We start from the raw sequence: 6,351 nt of genomic DNA on the forward strand, positions 1-6,351 counted from the left end.
TGAGTATCTTTGAAAAGCCATTCAATCATGAAATACGAGAAACTTTCTGCCTTTCATTGGTTTAAGCCTAAACATATGTTTTTGTTTTTTTCAAGGCAGCCATCTTGTTGTCTTGATGTAACTTGCAATATCTACTATCCCGGGTCAATTACAGTGTACATGTACTTGATATCTTCACAGGATCTTTCATAGCTTGTGCTTGATTGTGACTTGTTGACGTGGTAGTCATGCCTCTATAATTCTTCAAGAGCCTCCCTGACAAGTTAGATATTTTTTCCTGTCTTGACAAGAGGATTAAAAAAATTATCCCTGCCCATGTGAAATGCAAGTGTTGTATCTCCCTGAATATTCTCTAGAACATCCCTGATTTGCAGCCCTGCAAGGCTACTAATACATTTCTGGTCTATGAGGAGCTTACTGTAAAACACGATATATTCATGGCATGAACATTTCACGAATTGGAGTCGACGGCCTTTCTCGCGGCATGAAATTTTCGCAAATTGCCACTGGCATCCAATGCATATTGTGTAGGCAAGAACTTTCGCGTGCAATTTAATTTCACGAATGTTGGCGCTCGCGAAATTTGTGAAATTAAAATGCACGTGAACATTCCTTGTTTTACAGTACTTGGTCTTCTGGTGCCCCCCTCCCCCTCAAATCTTCCAATTGGTAAGACAAAATAGGGCAGAAAGAATTTTGCAAGTTAAGTCCTGTGGACATTAAATCCAGACAGTGATTAAATCTCAACTTCTGCATGCTTTGTTCATGGAGTTCTATTGTGTGTAAAGTAGTTTTAAAAAGTTTTGTGGTGAGATGACATTCGATAAAAGCGTACTAACTTGAGATAGTCAAGAATGAGTCACTCGTGTACTATCAATAAATCATATGGTCAGTTACAGTCATTACAGATATTTTGAGACACTGTAACCTCATTTCAAAACTGAAGTTTTTGCAAAACTGTCAACTGTGTGCTTTCTTGGTTATTGTCTGTTGTTTTGGTCTTATTCACCAACATATTTTTGTATAAAGCACAAAATATTTGCGGCAATAGCATTCTTCGGGAATACACACTGAAACTGTAATTTCAGTGCAAAGTGGGTTGCGTGTGTTCCGTGTGCATATAATTGTGTACCTCTGACAGTTCTATGCATGGTGCAGTGTTAGACTGATTTTGATATACTTCATCTCCATGTTACAGGTTGATGTACTGATACTGCATATCATGCACTTATCAATGTTGCCCCCCATCATCGCCATGATTAAGTCAAGTCGTATGCAATTTAGGATGTGAAAGCATTTCTTTTTCTTTTTCTTTTCAAGAGTTTGTTTTGATTTCTGTCATCCATCCAATCTTGACCTAGTTGTACATTAGCAATCCCACTCAAAAATGTTATATGTAGCAATATTATTGTGCCGTGATCCAACAGGAAGGCCACTGAGATGCAATATAGATTAAGTTGATTAGGTAATCTCTATTAATCAACAATCAATTTCCAGACATCTCTCCCAATTGGTGAAGAAAGTACTCCGGTGTGCATGCCGATCACTAAGCAAATGCAGTGAAGGGTTAAAACAATTTATTGTGAGAAGATTTCATGTAGCAAAAAAAAAGCTGCTGCAAACTGCTTATCCAACAGTGGTGAGCCAATGGAGTCAAAATGGGCCTGAGAAGCTTAGGCCCCTTTTGACTCTAGATTTCATGTAGTATGACAATCACTGAACCACAAATCATTTTCTCCAAGATGAAGATTAGCAAGTCACATATCTATTAAGATGTTTTGTATAATGCAATAGTTAGACTGCCATTCAGGTTGCTATGTGTGTGGGGTACCAGTTTTGGCATCATGTGTAAGTACTTTTTGGCACAAATGTATATTTTCTTGATTACTTTGTCATCATGATTCCAATGTGTGAACAAAAATTATATTTGATTGTGTGGATATTTCACTCAAGTGATGAGAGTACTTAAAAATATGGATATTAAAGCCACTCTGAATTGAAGTTTGAGTATGAGTTTGAGTTTGGATTTACTTGTTGGAACTGCAGTACTTACTAACAAACAGCTATAGGACTGTTAACTATAATAGTGCGTTTACACCGAGCACGGCACGGGCAACGGGCCGGGTTTTTGCTATGGTTCACCAAAAGGAACCATATCTGGTTCTGTTAAAAAAGAATCTGTAATTTTGTACAAAATCACCCTAAATGTTATTCTTATGTCAAAATCGAGAGCAACAAAATCAACAGTAAGAAGATTAATTTTTGTAACAAAATTATTAGCAGGGAAGTGATATTGTAACAGAAGCAGACATGGTTCCTTTTGGCGCACCATAGCAAATACCCTGTTTTGTGACCTGTGGCGGATTTGGTTGTAAACACAGCTTAAGTCCACTCTTATGGACTTGCCAAAAAGAAAAAGTATCAGACCCAATGGCACCAATGCTAATGCCTATAGATATGAACTGAGGACCTCAAGACTTAAAGTATGTGGTCCTGTCCACTGAACCACAACAGCCCCTTGTAGGCTTACACACTGTTGTTTCTTTTCTTTTTTTCACCAGTTTGAGACAGACCTGCCCTGTATTCATGCACACGCTATGTGTATTTCATGCACAATTCCAATCAATATGTAAGTTTAATATCCTCAAAAGCATGAAATCATAACAATAATGAAATGGTGGAAAATTTAATTATTATTGGTCAAAAATATGTATATGTACTGGAAACTGATGGAATCACATTTTAGCATTCTTTTAACAGAGATGGTGGTCACAGTCATATATGCTTATTGGATAAAGTATATAATGTAGATGTAACTAGTTTCACCACCAGTGTACAAAAAACTGATAAAAATTCTATTTTTCTCCAATATAAGTGAAATGTAATTTTATTCCTAGCTGAATAACTTCAAATAATGATTTGTCAGTGCACGAGACTTTAACATTATCTAATTACCCCTTATGATTAGTATATCAGGCATTTCAGATGTATCACTTTTTTCTGCAAACAGTAGAAATCCTACTGCTCTCTCATTCACGCCTGCTTATTGTTGTTCTAAACGTTCATTGTGCTGTTTGCTTTGTATTACATTGTACTGGAGTTTCTGTAAGTCAACTTGGAACACGGAGAGGAGTTTCACTTGAGCACAAGGTGCGGGACTGTCAATGTCTCCCTCTATTGACTACAGTCAACGCATAAACTCGATCATCCAGTGCACGACGGAAATTCACACCCGATTAGATGTTGAGAAATTAAAAGATCTCGCGTTTTTTTTTTTTTTTTTTTTCATTTCCTTCCGCATCAAAATGCTAGTGATATTTCTTTTTCTCATGCGTGCCCATAAATCTATCTATCTATCTATCTATCTATCTATCTATCTATTTTAATCATGGCTACTGCTCAAACACTGAATAATAGATGTTTATGTATATCAGTGAAGGGTAAATGGTCGATCAGTTAGGCCTACATAACGTAGAACTAATTCGACGCAAGAATCGGTATTTTGAGCATGATATATATATATATATATATATATATATATATATATATATATATATATATATATATATATATATAATATATGTGTGCGAGAGATAATTCCCTTCCTAAACGTACGTGGTGCCTCATTGTGGGTAGCATATACTGAAAGAAATTGGACTGAGGCTGACGTTGCTCTCGATCTTGAGTCTCCCTTTTAATCAGTCGAGCTTTTGGCCTATCATCAGGCCTTCATCAGGATCTACCAACAGAATATTTATTATCTAAGTAATCTGATGTGTCATAATATAATGCAATGACATAATTATAATGCCAATCTTCTGAAATATTACCTTTATATACACAAATCAATCATTCAATTCAATACAAAAACCCAATCTAACATCTCATCGACAAAAATACAGTTTGATACATAAATTTATATATGTTTTTTTTAATTAATGGTGTATTTTTGTCGATGAGATGATGTTAGATTGGATTTTTGTATAGAATTGAATGATTGATTTGTGTATGTAAAGGTAATATTTCAGAAGATTGGCATTATGTCATTGCATTATATTATGACACATCAGATTACTTAGATAATAACTATTCTGTTGGTAGATCCTGAGGAAGGCCTGATGATAGGCCGAAAGCTCGACTGATTAAAAGGGAGACTCAAGATCGAGAGCAACGTCAGCCTCAGTCCAATTTCTTTCAGTATATGTATATACACTACTCAAAAAAAGTTAAGGACCACTTTTTAATGTGTGTATACAATTTTCAAACCGGGTGTTGTATTTCTAGAAATACCCGAATATGGCTGTCTTGAATCTCCTCAAACACCCTGTAACAATTTCACACATGGGTGGTTTCAGTTGTTGCATGATGTCTCTCGCATTATTGCATATCCTGAAAAGTGGGCCCATTGTGAAGTGGTACAAATGTGTACAAATGTGTACGTTTTAAAAAGTGGTCCTTAACTTTTTTTGAGTAGTATATATATATAGGTGAGAGAAAGGATGAGACGATAGACGTAGCTTGAATCCTCACAATCTAACAACTGAAAACACACCTTTCACACACACACACACACACACACACACACACACACACTTTCTCTCTCTCTTTAATATATATATATATATATATATATACATAATATATATATATATATATAGATATATAGAGAGAGATATAGATATGTATATAATATATGTATATTTATATGTGTTGTGTGTGTGCGTGCGTGTGCATGTGTGTGTCTCTGTCTGTCTGTCTGTGGACAGAGAGGGGGGAGGGGGGCCTTGGATAAATAGATAGATAAGTGGTAGATAAAGGACAGAGAGAGAGAGAGAGAGAGAGAGCGTATACCGGTATAGGGAGTGCACTCGCGTTATAACGAACACGGTTATAACGAAATTCCGGGTAAAATGAGGTAGAACGGGTAGAACGAATATAGGACTACGTTTTAACTGGAGTCCACTGTATAGGCTTAAACATTGAATATTTTGATATCTTAGGACTTACGAAACATGTCAATGAGTCATATGTGATTATAACAGTGTTAATGATCTTCTCAAGAGAAACGGGCCTCTAACCCTTCCACTCCCTTCTCTCTTCCCGAAACACCTTTTTCTGATCATATTATAGATCGTGTAGTATCACAACCATTGTTTGTCTGAATCTCTTTCTCTGCTTTTAAATCAAGCAGATATTGATTCGAATGGGGGAAACATACCTATACTAGACTATAAGCCTCTGCGAAATATGAATAGTGACCCATTAAACTTTAAATGGGAGAAAACATTCCACGATGTTATTATCACCGGCCAGTCTGATGAAAGTACCCCTTTATCTCCCAAGTTTAGTTAAGACAATAATATTTTACTACACAACAGTAGTAAACGACTGCATCGTTGAGAAAACCATCGAGACATCTCGTGACAATTATGACTTAATCGCTAAATATTGTGTTGCTATGAAAATGCAAAATTATAATGCATAATGATTATACAAGAATACAGTGTACCTTTCGTTGGAATTTGATTCTAAATGTCTTTGACATTACAAAGAGAGAAATTTCGAGGTTTTTGATTGAGTGATTGCGAGCATACTCATCAATGAGAAGAGGGAATTGCGAAGACAACAAAAATCGTTTCTCTTCGCGGAATGAAAAATGATGGGTTTTTTTTTTTTGTTTTTTTACGTAGATCGTGTTTGGTTTTTGTTTCTGGACACGTGTGTATGTATTTTTCCATTTTTTGTTTGTTTTGGGTGGATTTTTGGTGGAGAGGGTGTGCAACAAGCGTTATCTACTGATGAAACGTTGGAAGAAAACGCATTATAACCATGAACGATTCACTTTCACAAATCTCAAACTATTTTAATTAATCTTAGATAGTGAGTATATAATCCTACTGCCATTTGGAAAAAAAATAGGCCTGCCTACCCGACACAGACAGGCTGTACATAGAACACTCGGATGACAGACTAATATGTGATTAGAGGACTCGGGGTGTTATACTATTGGCAAACACTGTAAAGGCATTCGATACAATAAAACAAAAGTGGGAAGGTCTATTTGGTTCTTTCTGTTTTGAGCGTTATTGATTGTTGAGTCACAAGCGCACAAGTGTTGTGGGTTCGCCATGATAAAGAGCTGAATCGGATCCCCCGGGCAGAATGACGGCTCAATAGTTCTGAAGAAAAGGAGATGGTAGTAAAGACCTCATTGAGCGAGCAGGGCTGGGGGTTCTATTGTCCAAATATTGGATGTGCGGCTTTTAAATTTCGTCTATTCAACTTCACTGGGGCTCGCTCATGTTGAACTGTCGTAGATGTTTTCATTTTATTACAGAGAGAGAGAGAGGG

The sequence above is a fragment of the Diadema antillarum genome, unplaced genomic scaffold (genome assembly GCF_040938485.1).
Source record: "Diadema antillarum isolate AM-2024a unplaced genomic scaffold, OU_Dant_1.0 scf00000210, whole genome shotgun sequence".
NCBI lineage: Eukaryota > Metazoa > Echinodermata > Echinoidea > Diadematoida > Diadematidae > Diadema > Diadema antillarum.